We start from the raw sequence: 15,379 nt of genomic DNA, 5'->3' as shown, positions 1-15,379 counted from the left end.
CTCGACAAAAGGGTGAAAGACAAAGGAATCAAGGAAGGAGAGTTGGTGCTAAGGTATGATAATCACCTTGACAATTGCTTTGATGTGAAGTTCAATACTAGATGGCAGGGTCCCTACATCGTAAAGAAGGCCTACAGTTCACGCTACTATCAACTCATGGATTTGGATGGCAAGGAGCACCCCAAGAAGGTGAATGGGTATCGACTAAAGCCCTACTTGAATCGCGTTCTACCAGAAGATCTACAAAAGTATCGAATAACTACAATTCCATGTAACTCTTTGAGCTTGGTACTACAAGATGAAGATTCGATTAAGGCACCAAATATCACGAAGGATCGAAAAGCACTCTCATTGGAAGATATGCCTTTTGATGGTACATGAATGTACCATCATCTAGGGGAGGGCTAAATGATAGCCATTTCTTCGGCTCTCTTAAAATATTTTAAGAAGCCACTTCACCCCACAAAAACACCTTAGGACAATGACTAAGCTCGCTTTTTCATTGTAAATAGTGTGCATGCATTTATGATTTTTATCACTTTTTTTAATCAAATCATTGAGCGAGTCATTGGGCTAGGAGACAAAAAAATAAATTTATAATAGTAAGGTCCTCTCTACATGTAAATATTTTCTATCAAATAAAGGACCTAACTATAAAGGTTTTTTTTCAAATTTATTGTATTTATATAAATATATATTCCTAGGTGTGCGTTATCAGGCCTAAGTTTGCTACCTTCCATAGCGTGTCATTCCTTATATATTTTTTACTATCATTCTATCCCTTAATCTCTACTTACACAAGCCTTAAAAAACCTTTATGTGACTTCATCATAAAAATTCACCAATAAGCTTATGGGCTCCCTCATATTTTTTTCCATCTCTCCCAGTTAAATATTCAAGTAAATAGATTTCATCTTCAAATAAATTCCATAAATCACTCAAAGTAAATAATAATTGAGGGTCCCTTCCCTCATGATTTTCCTCCTTTTATTTTATATATTTTTTGCCACCATGCATCCCATGTGTCCATTTTTCATGACTAGCTAGCCTATCTTCTTACCCTACAAGTATATATTATATTTGATACTTATCCTATACCATACATGTAGGCAAGCTCCTTGGCAATATTAGGTCATGGTTGATGTATGGGGGTCTCACTTGGAAGACTACAAAGGAAAAAGAATCCAGTAGTGACCCACTTCAAGCCTTATTAGGTGCTACAGGGACAACTTTTTGCTCGAATTTTGGCACCTTCTTTTGATCCAAATCTGAGGATGTGTCCAAAAAACAAAATGTAGCTTGTGAGCTAAGGTATTTTTCATAATGTTTTCAAAAATTTTGAAGGCAAGAGAGATTTTACATGAAATTTATGGCCGACTTCAAAACTACCACCTCATACACCAAACAATCTTCATATTTCCTCTCACCCTTCCACACACCTACTCACTCTTACACAGTCCTCCCTCTCTTTCCCACACCCAAATGTGCAACTCCCATGTACTATTTCACCCTCTTCATCATTGCCATTTCTCTCACACCTCCATAGCCCCCATCCTCCATTTCTACACCCCTATGCACTCCCCTTTCTCTCTACATATATGTCCATATTACCATATCCTCTTTAGCTTTCTAAAGAACTCCAAAAAATCAGCAAAAATCCAAGGTTAAACTCTACAACTGAAGGCTTTTTTCATGAATTATCCCAGGTTTCAAGATAACATAGCTTCATCGACACGTGCAACTTCGCCATGTTGACCGCTTCTTCTACAGTTGCTGTAAAGAGGTGAATGTCATCATATATCTCACCACTTGTTGAATGACTTTGTAAATAGTTTGTAGTGATTATTACTAACCACTAACCACTAACCTTATTGGAAAAATACACCCTCCACTATCTATTAGAGTACGTACTCCCAAATTATTCACCCAATCCTCTCTCCTCTCATCCTCAATAATTCGCTTCCCTTGAGCCCACATCCATGTGACTCAAAGGATAAGAGAGACCCACCCTCATTTAAAAAATAGAAATATGCATAATCTTTGATTTCTTCAAATAAACTTGATTAGGTCTAATCTTGATTGGGGCTTCTAAAACCTATAAATAGAGCCCTTCTCTCCCTTGTAAATGATCACATGATCACACTACACCACACCATTCTCCACACATAACAACCCACTCTTCAATCCTAGTTGTGTAGAGTGTGTGCATTGTGAGTGCTCTATTCCATCACTACACATAGGTGCATGGAGAAGCTTGAAGTTAGTTATGCCATCTAGAGGAGTGGAGTGATGCCATACTCTTCATCACACTTGTAGCCTACTCTTGTGCATAAATAAGATTTATAGTTTTGGGTGAAATTGTATGCAACAACTACGACTCTTCTCTCCAAATTGACTTGATAAGTTGGCTCATCAGGTGGTTGAAGGTATATTGTCCTTGAAGTCTATTGTGCCATTTCATGATTGGTGGTTTTAGGGCTTGTTGAATTGTTTGCCTTAAAAGTCAATTGTAAGAGGGTGCAGGGTGAGAGGGATCCCGTGACCCTAAGACAATTTGTGTATTGGCAAAACAAGGTCAAGTTTTGTGTTTTCTCTCTATTTCTCACTAAGCTTTGTGTACATCTAGTCTTTAAGGCTAAGACTGAGTTGCTCAAGATTTGTGCTCTTTACCTCTCTCTGGTGTGGTGGATGTTAGTGTTTTCTGTGTGTGGCTATCTTGAATTACCCTCTCTTTGTGTGTTTGAGTACAAGGAGATATCAGGTGCATCCTAGTTCGCATCTACAACTAGGTGGTGCCCCTTTCTTGTTTGGTTTTTGGCTCTGGGTTGTTTTTGTCTTTGATTGTCTTGCCTTAGCCCCAATTGAGCAGTACGGGAGCCTCGAAGGGTGTTTAGAGGCTGCTATTCTTGCCGCCCGCCCTGGACTACCTGAGCGTATAGAGTGTCGACCCAATTTATGCCATATGAGCATGTTTATGGAAAAGAAGCTCTTATGACCATACAGGTGCAGCTGGATGCCTTGATGTTGTTATTATGCAGAATGCAAGGTGGACATAATGACAAGCTACAGGAAAGAATTCTTTCTCTAGAGTTGTTGCGAATGAATAGAGAGAAAACTAGTGACTATTATCTTCAACAAGCAGAGACAAGGATGGAAAAAATGAATAAGAGGCTACCAGAGAAAGAGATCAAAGAGGGATATTTGGTGATGAAGTATGATTCTCGCGTGGATTTTACTTTTCAAAATAAATTGAGGGACAAATGGTTGGTTCCATATAGAGTGAAGCATGTATTTTCTAATGGCACATATGAGTTGGAAAAATAGTCACAGGAGCATTTGTGCTAAAGAATAAATGGTTATAGATTGAAGAAATATTTTGCAATAAATATGGTACCAGATGCAAATAGTCTCTTGGTCGAGCATAAATGCTCTATCTAGAGGGTGGGAAATGATGATAAACCACTTTTGGTATGTACAAAGTAGTGCCTATATGTATGGTCATATGTAAATACATGGATTTGGGAGCTTTTCAAAGTGGTTTCAAGTTCTAAAAAAGATGCAACATGTACACATTGTGAATAGTCGGGTTCGCGTGCCAGCAACCGAGCACATGTACATGCCTGGAAATGGTATTGGGGCCTTGGATATGGTTCTTGGTGGCCTCTTTTGGCTCTAGAGAATGTGTTTGAGCTTTCTAGAATGTAAATAATGAAAGAAAAAAGTGTGGGATCTTTCATCCCGCTTGAGAAGTTTGAGACATGTACTAACTGTCTATCATACGGTGCCTGGTCTTCGGTGATGCGTGCACCACCCTAGAAGTGGTAAAAATGTGGGGATGTGGCAAAGTGATTTGGGTATGAAGGATAGAGTGTAAAAAATTTGGTGAGTTTTGGAGTCCATTTGGGGTTTTTCTTGCAAAAAATGTCTGCCAGGGGTCAAAACTGTCCAAAAGTGGGTCAAAAAAGGTCAAAGAATGACAAAACATGGTGTGAAAAGACTTCAATTTGCCAAATCACTCACTATTCCATGAGTGTTCCAGATGAGGGAGTGTTTTGGAATCCAAGTCTTGGAACTTTCACCTCTATGTGTGGGGAAGGAAGCAGGGTTCCTACAGGTGGTCTAGTGCAGTCCCGTCTTGTTCGCGTCCTATTTTCAAGTGTGTGGAGGAGTGAATGAGAGAATTGAGGGAAGAAGGTGCGGCTTTTTGCAAGACTATGTGACCCTGTATTAGTGCCATTAGGATTGGCGCTACTCCAAAGAGTCCAATAGAGTGCAGTTTGGTGAAGGCTTTGCAATGGTTGGTGAGAGGCCTTTTTTGGATGGAGTTTTTGAGTTTTTGATTTTTTTTCTTGTATATTTTGGTCACCATCAGGCAAGGAATTCTAGGTCAGGTGTTTGGAGTTTGAATTGAGCTTGTGGGTAGTGTTTTTATTGAGCTCTTCAGTGGTGGTGTGTGGGTTGGAATATAATCAAATTCCTCGTGTGGTGTTGAGTTGTTTGTGTTTGTGAGTGTGCGCACGGCGTCTTTTGCTCCATCAACGTCTGCGGTTGTATCTTCTTGCCATTCTCTTATGTAGAGGTTTTCCACGATCGATTCTTCTTGCACCTCATGACTTCTTCTTAAGTCCAACCTTTACTCTCCAAAGCCGACAATGTAGCGCTCCACCAAAGATTGGTTGTGTGTGAGTGTGTGTGTTTGCTTGTATAAGTGTCTGTGTGTGAAAGAGACTGAGAGTGGAGGGGGAGGGAGGTAGAGCTTGAGAGGGAGAAATGAAGAGGTGGAGGCAGCAAACGGGTGCGATGACGGTAATGCTTCAAGAGCAAGGTATGCCCATAAAACGCGTCATATCTTGCTCTCTTTCTTTTTAATGATTGCAACTTATTATCGCGTATATTAACCCAAATGGCCAACATTCACAATGGTATCCTAGTCTTTTTCCTATTTTTCTACCCCCTTTAGTATCTTTTTATTTTATTTTTAGCATCCCTTCCTTTTCTTATAATGTTGGATTGCATTTTTTAAAATTATATTTTCAATACTTATATGTTAAGTAATTTCTCTCAATTTTTGTATTCAAAATTGAGCTGACACATAATTTACTAATTGTTCATTGTTAGAGCACATGTTATTTTAATAAATTGTACTACTCATTTTAATTTATTTAAATATATATTTACTTATTTCTCTCAATATCCAGCTAACACATAATCTACTAATAAATTGTTTATTTTTTGGAGCACATGTGAGTTTTAATATGCCTCTCTTTCCCGCTTGTCGAGAAGTTTGTGGTCTTGCCAAGAAAGCACTGGGCTTCTTGCTGTGATAATTTGTGAGGTAGCTCCAAAAACTATATGAAGTAGTTATGCCATATATGTCATGAAGTCTAGAGTTTGGTAAGGAGTGCAATTAGAGAAGACCCATTCTCTCTCTCTTGCACTCACACACACAAAAGAAGAAGTTCAATACAAAAGAGAAAATCAAAACAGCAAAAAGATAAAAATTTCAAGGCTTTGGTCATATCTTATCATGGGTAGGATGAAAGGGTTAATAGATGAGTTAATGGCATTCAACCTTTGCAGACCAAACAAGCTACGAATTGCTCTTTGGAATTGTAGTTTTGTGCTTACTATCATATATATGTTTTGTCTAGTGATCAGGATTAATTGTGCGTACAAATCCTTTTAGTTCATAGCAAAATAACTACATTTATATCAAAAGAAAAGTTATAGTTTAGAAGGGGTAGTATGATGCAATCCGGTGAAAGAAGTACTTTACTGAGCGTTTCTGGACCAATGAGAAACACTATATGTTTGGAAGTGTATTTTATGGCTAATCCATACTTTAATTATAATAGATCGCACAGAGTCAAAGCGATAGAAATTCACATAATGTGGATTTTTCATCTAGAATATTTATAGTATGTGAAAATTGTAGATGTGAGAGAAGTGAAGGGAAGATAATTTTCTCTCCCAAACCCTATTCTTTCTCATAGGCAATAAGGATATTGCAGCGGGGAGAGATGTACCTGTACCAAGGAGAACCTAAAGTTTGTGGAAAGAATGAGCTTTTAAGAGTTAGAGAAATTTGTGAGAGTATGAAGATATAGATACTCACCTTTTTCATTAGCATAGCTCTCCAAGAAGGTTGATCATAGCTTTGGGAGAGTGTTGCAGCTTGAATGCCTTCAGTAATTAGGACACAAGAGAGATGGACACATAGATAGAGATAGAGAGAGAAGTGTATGTAGAGATAGAGGTAAGGGTGGGTGTATAATTAGAAGTGGATAATAGCTAGGTTAGGAAATATATGTAGAAATAGAGATAGAGGTAAGGGTTGGGCTAGAGATGAAAATAAAAATATCAAGAAACCAACAAGATCACAAATCAAAACACACCTTGTTTGATAGTTCTTTCAAAAATTTGATGGCGATAGAAGGAGAGGGAAGAATTCCAACCTTGAATTAGAGTTGATCTTACAAGGATTTCTCACAAGATCGATTAGTATTCCTCAAGGAGCAAGTGTGGGCTAAGACTTATGTTTATGGCTAATTACAATTAGACATTAACCCTATCAATATCTAATGAATGGTTTTCAAGGAAGAAGAGGTCCCCTTTTATAGGTGAAATGGGTTGTCCATGCATGATGTGGGCAGCACACTCGAGTCCACCATTTTGATCATATCTCCTCAGCCGTGGCTCCAAGTACAAAAGTAAAAATAGAGACAGGAAATTAGCTCATAATTTATGAACCCCATTTTATATACTTTTTCCAACTCAGGTTGGAACCATGTGTAAAAAAATCATCAAAATAGGGTATCTTTCTGGCAGCAAAAGTCTTCTTATAATCCCCTTAGTCTAGACTTTCATTTGATTCCAATGGAAACCTCATGAAATATGAAAGCATGGCATTGCTCCTTAACAAGTTTTTGTAAGTATCCTTGCAATAATTCAGTAACACTAGGTTGGTAACCTAACAGGACATAAAAGTGTCCTTTCAGGGTTTTGAAAAAAACCTCCAAAACCATAGTAGATCCACTCCTTTTGTAAAATCCTTTCATGAGGTTATAGTTCAAGGCCTACTACACATGGAAAAAATAAGAAACTTGTAAAATGTCTCATCTTTTGGTCACACCAAGCCTTGAAAGTTGATGGACCAGTACATTTTCATCAAAACAGTCATTTCTTACGTTTTGTTGCATAAAAATAAGATTAGGGATTTTTGTAGGACTTGAGATAAATTCCCTAGCTAAATTCAATGGGTTGATGATCAGAACATATGATTGCTTCTCACTCACTATTTTTTGTTTTGCCAAAAGAAATAGGTACAAAAAAGTTGAATTTTTACCATTCTGCAAACCTATCATCAAAGTTTCTATAGCCACGCTCAATACAAATAATATATTCATGTTTTCTTAGTTCCCTATTGTCCTTTAGGTTCATAAGGAGCCATGGAGCATGTCAAAAGAATAATACATCTCTTACCAAGGGGAATCTTGGGGACAAAGATGAAGTGCTAAATACAACAAACATGAAAAAACTTGGTTCAACATTATGCGTTGTAGAATCCCATCGAGACTATTCAATATCTAGCCAAATTTGATCCTTATGACTAGATATGGTTACTACCTACAAAATGCATGTAGTTGTCACAAGAAACTAACAATATTGAAAAAGCTATACTTGATATACTAGAATGTTTTTTTTTCTTCTATAATTGAAAAAATCAACCATAGTTTTCTACTATGCAAAATAGGGTATTAGGTGCCCCAAAACTCAAGGAATATTAGCTTTATGTTACAATATGCGACATAGAAAATCAAAACTGCATTTGGATATCATGAAAGCCACCAAAAAAATCATAGAAGAGCTAAAATTGGCTAAAAAACAGGATTTGACAATTTTTGTAATTTGGTCATAACTTACAACTTTAACATTTATTCCTCCCTAGAAGCATCATGACATGTTGAGGACTACTAAAGATAGTTCTCTAGCATGAATTCTAGAGTGGTATAGTTGCAAAAAGCTAAAAAAAGACAAAAACAGGACCCGTTTTTTCACACAGTTTAGGTTGTGAAATGTTGTGCAAGGACAATGTTAAAGATGGAATTGATATTCCAAAAAAATGTCAAGTTTTTTTCAGCTCATGAGACAACTTTCTAGATAGATAGCACCTCAAAATCAATTTTGAAACTCTTGACATAATTCAAGGAAAATGGTCACTTAACAGGACATAAAAATGTCCCAGGACATAAAAGTGTCCCATTACCAACCTAGTGTTAAAATAGGTGTATCTTTGAAAATCATGCAAGCTAGGTTCTGCTAGGATTTGATTGATTCCTAGTAGCTATTAAAAATGTATTATGAGAAAAACATATAGAATACATAGAGGATATATATATTGAAAATTACCCTAGATATACGATCTAGCTAGAGTGTGAGATGATAATGAGATAGTAGAAAGAAAGAACCAATGCTTTTTTCCCCAAGTTAAAGAGGCGGAGCTATTGACGCTATTTTTCGTAGTACTTTCTAATGATAAAGTAAGAATGTGTTATCATTGAGATAAATAATAGGATGATATAGAAATACTATTATGATACGTAGATATGCATATGTACATTATGAAAACTATACTTGTGTATCTAAAAAGTCACAGAATAAATCTCCTAGCATTCGTTCCCACTATGTGCATGCTACCGCACGACCTCCACCTCCTCTAAAGCTACACATTCTCTGGTATGTGCCATATTTTATTTTTTAGAGCTTCAACACTCTTTTCGATCTTCCATGATTTCATCTTCATTATAGATTTAAATGCTTTATATTCAATTTCATCTTTACCTGTGTTTTTCTCTTCCTCTTCCTCAACATCTTATGGATTACTATCTTCTCTTCTCTTAAATGCTTTGATCCTTTTCCTTGCAATGGGAACCTTTTCTTATGTACCATCTAGTTCATACAAGCTGTAAGTAGCATTTTCACGCACATGATTTACAACATACAGTCCAAAACAGAGTTTTGAGACCTTACACATTCTTGTGTGGTGGTTATCAAGGTTACTCTCATACACTAAAACCCACTCACCTTTGTCAATTGCTTTGCTCCTAAGATAATGTCACTTATCAAAGTAGTCCTTGTTTTTCAACCTTGCATTTTTCAGTCGCTCTTTTGCAGCCTCAAGGTCTTCTCTTTACCTGCCTTATATACTCAATGCAAGGAGATCTTCCATGCTAATCCCCCCTTGCCAAGGTAGTACATTCCATGTGGGAATTGTATCTTCAATTGGCACGACTGACCTTTTGACCATACATCAGCTCCGCAAGCATATAGCCATTCACTGAGCTATGTGTTGTACGATTGGCCCATAAAGCATATGGTAACAATTTTGGCCATTCACCAACTCTTCCTTTGCACAAGCCTTGGTCAAATATTTGATGATAGAAGGATGCCCTCTTTCATTGTTTCCATTGCCTTCATTGTTGTAAGGTGTAGTATGGGAAATCTTGATTCCTAATCTAGAAAAGAGCTCCCTTGCTTCCTCGGCATCCATATCACCTCTGTCTGTAGTGATCTTTCCCACACAACCATAACGGAAACACTTCATCAAGAAGAATTTTTTAAACAACTTTTGTGGTTTTTTCTCTTGATGCTCTCACTTCAACCGAGTTAGGTAGGTCCTCTTGTGCAAGAACTAAGTAGCTCATATGCCATAGTCCTAAAGGCATTGTGACTAGATCCACCACCCATTTATAATGCATGGCTAGTGGATATGTAGGGTGCAACCCATCACGATGTTGAACATTTGAATACATTTGACAGGCTACACATGACTCTACAAATTGAGATACATCTTTATACATACCCTTCCACCAAAATTTCTCTTTCAACTTGGAGAAGATTGCCCACACACCCCTATGTTCATCCCATAACCTCTCATAAAAATCTTCCATGAGCTTTATTTGAGTCTCTTTTTTACATATAAGCCTTTGTGGTGTAACAAGCTTTTGTTTAGGATGCTTCCACAAATAACCATCCCTCAAAAAGTATCTGTATTATTTCTTGCATATACTCTTGAATTCTTTCTCATACCAATCATCTTGCTTTGTGAGAGTAATCAAGTAGCTTCCAATAAGAATCCAATCACCTTCATAAAGCTCTTTCAAGAACAATTCAAGTGGATTAGACATGCAGACATTGTTACCTTTGACATAAGAGATAGAATAGAACTTCATGTCCATATCATCTCTCTCATCAATCATCTGTGACTCATCTTCATACCTTACCCTTGATAGCATATCTGCTACTATATTGTCTTTATTTGCAATGTGCTTAAACATGGGATTTAACGACTTAATGTAGGCAATCCACAACAATATAGCAATGTCCGGCATTGAGCAGCTTGTAATCATCCCAAGAAGTGGTAGACAATTTGTTTCTAAAATTACACATGCACGAACTAGGTACTCTTTCCTATTTTTCAAGGTTGTAACAATACTCCATAACTCTCTCTTTATATATGGATATTTTATTTTGTGAGCACTTATTAGCTTTGATCAAAATATCGCCACATAGATGTGTCCTTCATAATCATCTTTCCCTATTGCCCATCCAATTCCTGTAGGATTGGTATCTAATGTCACAATCAATGGCCATTTACACTCATAGTCTTCCTTTCTCAAAGTTGGTGCTGCTTGGGTCAACTCATTTACACCCATAGTTTGCCTTTTTCAAAGTTGATAAAGACAATCAAATACATGTGCATAATATGGACTCCAAATAACATAAAAGACACATGCTCCCAAAACCCTTCTTGCCTCAGTGATGCTAGTTCATGTTTCTTTCATTCTTTAAATGTCATCTACCTTTGTTGGAGAAGGTTTTCTACCATATGGCCCGCACATGTGCCCCACAACGAGCACTTCATTGACACCAAACATAGACTTCTTCCCTGATTTGCTTCCTTGAATCTAGACAAAAATTTATCAAAATAATTTATGTGATTTTCCACAAGCCTATAGCACCCCCTCAGATCCAAAGCTTCATCTTTCTCACTTTGTTCACAACCTTTGATAGGAAAATCATCAATAAAAGGCATTGTGATTTGACGAATAAAGTCACGTAAGAAATTATTTATCTCATTCATCGAATGTGAAACAAAATTGACTGCTCCCTATGACAATGTATACATTCTTACCAAATCTAAAGGTTTCCTCATGGTTTTCAAGTCTCTGCTTTCAATTACAAGATGAAATTGATCATACTGTGAGTGGAGATCTCCCATTGAGTAGATTTCTCTCCCTGCAACGCCTCTGCAAACTCATACACAATCAAACATGTAACTACAAGTGTTTTGAATTGGCCTGCTCATTTTGCCTAGAAAGTTCAATGCGGACGATCTTGGCCAAAAATAGCAGGTTTCATGCGCGGGCATAAAAGACGTGTCCGAAGTGCTTACCAGGTGGTAAAATAAGGTTCATAATTAAATTTGAGCTAAAATGAAGTTCTCCACAAAAAATAGTGTTTTTCATAGCTTGTTTGGGCATTTTACAGACCAAAAGAAGCATTTCTTTGGGGAGAAAGGCAAAAATTGGCCATAAAATGGTCAAAATAGCCTGAAAATAGCACGAAATGGCTCAAAATACCACATCAATGATGATTCCATCGTTGATCAAGTTGAGAAGTAACTAATAAATACAATAACAAGCTCATTTGGGCATATAAGAAAGGAGATACAACCATTACAATCCATGGTGCTAGTGTAGTCCCGTGCTGCTTCCACTACATGTTCCAGGTTGTGAGACCTCCAATTAGGGTTTCCCCTCATCAATTAACTACTTGGGATTCTCCAATTAAGTTCTAAAGCTTCCATGAAATGGTCACAATATAATCAAAGCATAAATTTAGGGTTTTTAATAGGTCGAAAGAGCACTGCATTTGTGGAAGCGAGGCTACACCTAATCTTCACACACACAAGAGTTTTGAGTTAATCTTGGTTCTTTTTCAAAGTGGAGCTTTCATGGCTGGATTTTTGTGTGTTTTAAGTGTGTTTTAAGTGTGTTTTTAGCTTCAAATTATCTATGCCTTTCTTGATTTTTCTACAAATCCTCAGAGCTGGAGGCCCGACGCTAGCCGCGCTGCACACTTCTTGACTCATTTTTTGTGAATCCGAGGCAAGGTAGGCTAGGGTGAGGGTTCAAAATATTCATTGAAAGTCTCAAATAAAATCATTAAAGGTATGGACCAACAAGAGCAACAGGGGGTGCGTTTTGATCCTATCACAATGCAAATGTTTCAAGATTTTGTGATGTTTATGTAGTAAGCGACTGAAAAGAGGGAGCTTTCATCAACCAAAGTGCTTCAATTAGTGGTGAATAAATTGGACCACTTTAATGGTAAATATGTAACAAAGTATCTTTGTGGATATGTTAGGGAGATGGAGCTACATGGAGTGCCTGAAGCATAGATTGTACAAAGTTTTGAGCTAGTTGTGGTTCCTGACATCATAAATCATGTAAGGGGAATTAGAAATGATAATGGGGGAACTTGGGAATCATTAAAATTAGTCTTGAAAGAAGAGCATTTCATGGAGGACTCCAAAAAGGTAACAAAGAGGATTGTTTTAGAGTGGGTAGCTCGGCCAAAAGAGAAGATTTTTCATATCAAATTTCTAAGGGAATTTGAATGCCGATATGATCAATTGTCAAGGATTGAAAAGGGTACCCTAGACTTAGAGAATATGAGCTCTTTTTGCAAGCTAGAGGTAAAGAGATTCAAGAGAAGTTAGAGTTGCTACTTGAGGATAAGGATGTGGAAAATGCCTTGAAGACTAACTAGAATTAGGTCAAAGATGTAATTTCACTACTAGCCAAGACACAACAATGGAGAGACAAGATGATAGTTAACCCCCTACTCAAGCCCCAATTGTTTTTGAGAGTCCCATAAAGCATTTTATTGTGGTTCCAAAGAGTGAAAAGACGTTCTAGATGATATTGTCAAGGGAATGCAAAAGCTAAAGTTAAATCCTACAAGGCTAGAAGAAAAGGGACAATCATAAAGCCAAATCAACAGGGAAAAGACCTCAAAACAAAGAAAACTTTGTAAATAGATGCATATGGTGTGCTAGTACTGACCATGCAAGGAGGGATTGTGAAAGTTTCAAGGATTCCTTGATGAAGGATCTTGTTTTCTTTAAAATGGTAAGATTCACTTAGCTTAAACATGTACGCTCTTGGGAGAAAAGTTTGGAAAGGGCAGGATGAAGAGCCTAGTTGAGGACATGGCTACTAGCCATGCCATCTTGATGGTCGAGGAGGCTGCCTATGGGTTAAAGGTGGAGACTAAAAAATAAGTATTAGTCAAGGCTTGAGAAGAAGAATATAATGGGATTAGAGAGCTATGGCATGTGTAATAGAATTTGCAATGAAGGGAAATATGACTACAAAAGTTTTGCATGGAGCTAGAGATTGCATTCGGCTAGAAATAGGTTAGAATGACCATGTAGATTTTTTGTTAGTGCATGAGTACATTGCCAAATGTCAATTCAATGAGGCCGTTGTTGAGGAGAAACAAAGGTGTGATTATGGGGATGAAGGACCTTCAAAAAAGGCCACAATGAGTGGAGGTAGAAAGGACACAATGCCTCGTAGATCAAGTTCTCCACAAAAAATGCCTACCCCTGAGGTGCCTATGCAGGAAGCCTCTAAAGAGAAGAAGAAGGAAGTAACAAAATCCGAAGCAAAGGGTCTGGCCTACAAACTTTAATCCGATGTAGAGGTAGCAATGGATCTCAAAAAGCCACAGTCTCTTACTAAATCTATCCACGTACAGGGTGAAGGAGAGACTTTGAATGCACAGGGTGTACATGTCTATGGTGAGCAAGGTGAATACATTGTTGTTGGATGCTACAAGTCTAGGGGAGGAGTAAAACATGTTTGCTTCGGATGATGAAGATGAGGTCAAGACCCCCTACAAGAGCTACTGCTTGAAGAGTCACTAGGCAAGAGAAACTATAGAGACCCTGGTAAAACTCGGAGACTTAGAGGAGCCATACATTGTGTTGATAGATCATGGGTTAGAAATTAACCTCATGTCAAAGAGTCTTTATAAGAAAGGAAAATGGACAATTGATATAAATCATGGATGGATGATTCGTGCAGCAAACAACTCATCAAGGGAGTGGTATGGATCTTGTCCAAATGTAAAGGTGACTATAGGGGATGTGAAAGATGACCTTTTTTTTTTTGTAGAGGAGATGTCTACATACCCTCTTATCTACATACTTGCTACTTGCATGGAAACCAAGGTGATGGAAAACCGGCCATCTTATGCTAGGATAAGGAGTAGGGATGAGAAGCATGAAAAACATAACCTTACTATTTTTGTGGAACTTGAAAGGAACACTGAAAGTCTTAGAGAGAAACCCTTGCCAAAGACAAACAAAGAATTCAAGGGATACATGGATATGAGGGGCTACAGCCATGTACCATTGTAGAGCAGGATTGTAGCGGTACAAGAACACAAAAGTTCTCGCATGATGTATATGCAAAGAAAGTTTTTTCTATAGGTTTTGTAGGATCAATAGACTATAATCTATTACTTTTACAAATAGTGAATACTTAAAGCGGGGTGAACGACAACATGTAAATAATGTACAAAATGGTTTGATGACCAATGGTTTGATATAAGTCAATGAATGCATTGCAGGTGTGTTAAATGAGTGCTCATTTGTGGATACTATGCTAGAATTAGAGTCTTTAGTGGATTGCAATTTGCGTATGGGAAGTGAGGTCATGAAAGTATGCTCAATAGAAATGTACAAAGTCATTGAGGATTTAAAAAATGCCCGAGGTGTTGACATACAAGTGGAGACTAAGTACAAGTCTATGGGAAAGTAAGTGAAACCATTGTGTTCTCTGTGCCCATATAAGTCTATCCCTCAAGTTTTATGAAGTTTGGACTTATTCTGACCTTGGACTCAAGCACTTCACAAATTTCACTTTTCTATGGCAATTCACAACTCAAATGCACTTGAAGTGATGCAAATTTGATGACACTTCATCTTAAACTTTTGAATATCAGTCGTACCACATGACACAGTCAGTTTACCTAGGCTAATGGTTATATCTCTTCTTGGCCTTGTTAGGTTCACTTAGTGTTTTCTTATGACAATCACCTGTTTCTTTTTGTTGATTTTGGTCGCAATTTTTATGTTTTATCAAGTGTTGGATCATAAATTTCAATGTCTACTCTTTTCACCCCTTTCAAGGGTATATGGTGTGGGTTTTGCTTTCAAGGCAAGCAAACAGCCTTATTGTTTCTTCTTTTTGTTTGTTTTGTGTTTTTACAGCGTTTTTCTACTCTATTTTTACACAAGTATAAC

This window comes from Adiantum capillus-veneris, chromosome 6 (assembly GCF_014529385.1).
Source record: "Adiantum capillus-veneris isolate H3 chromosome 6, ASM1452938v2, whole genome shotgun sequence".
NCBI lineage: Eukaryota > Viridiplantae > Streptophyta > Polypodiopsida > Polypodiales > Pteridaceae > Adiantum > Adiantum capillus-veneris.
Note: the sequence above shows the minus strand (reverse complement) of the source record.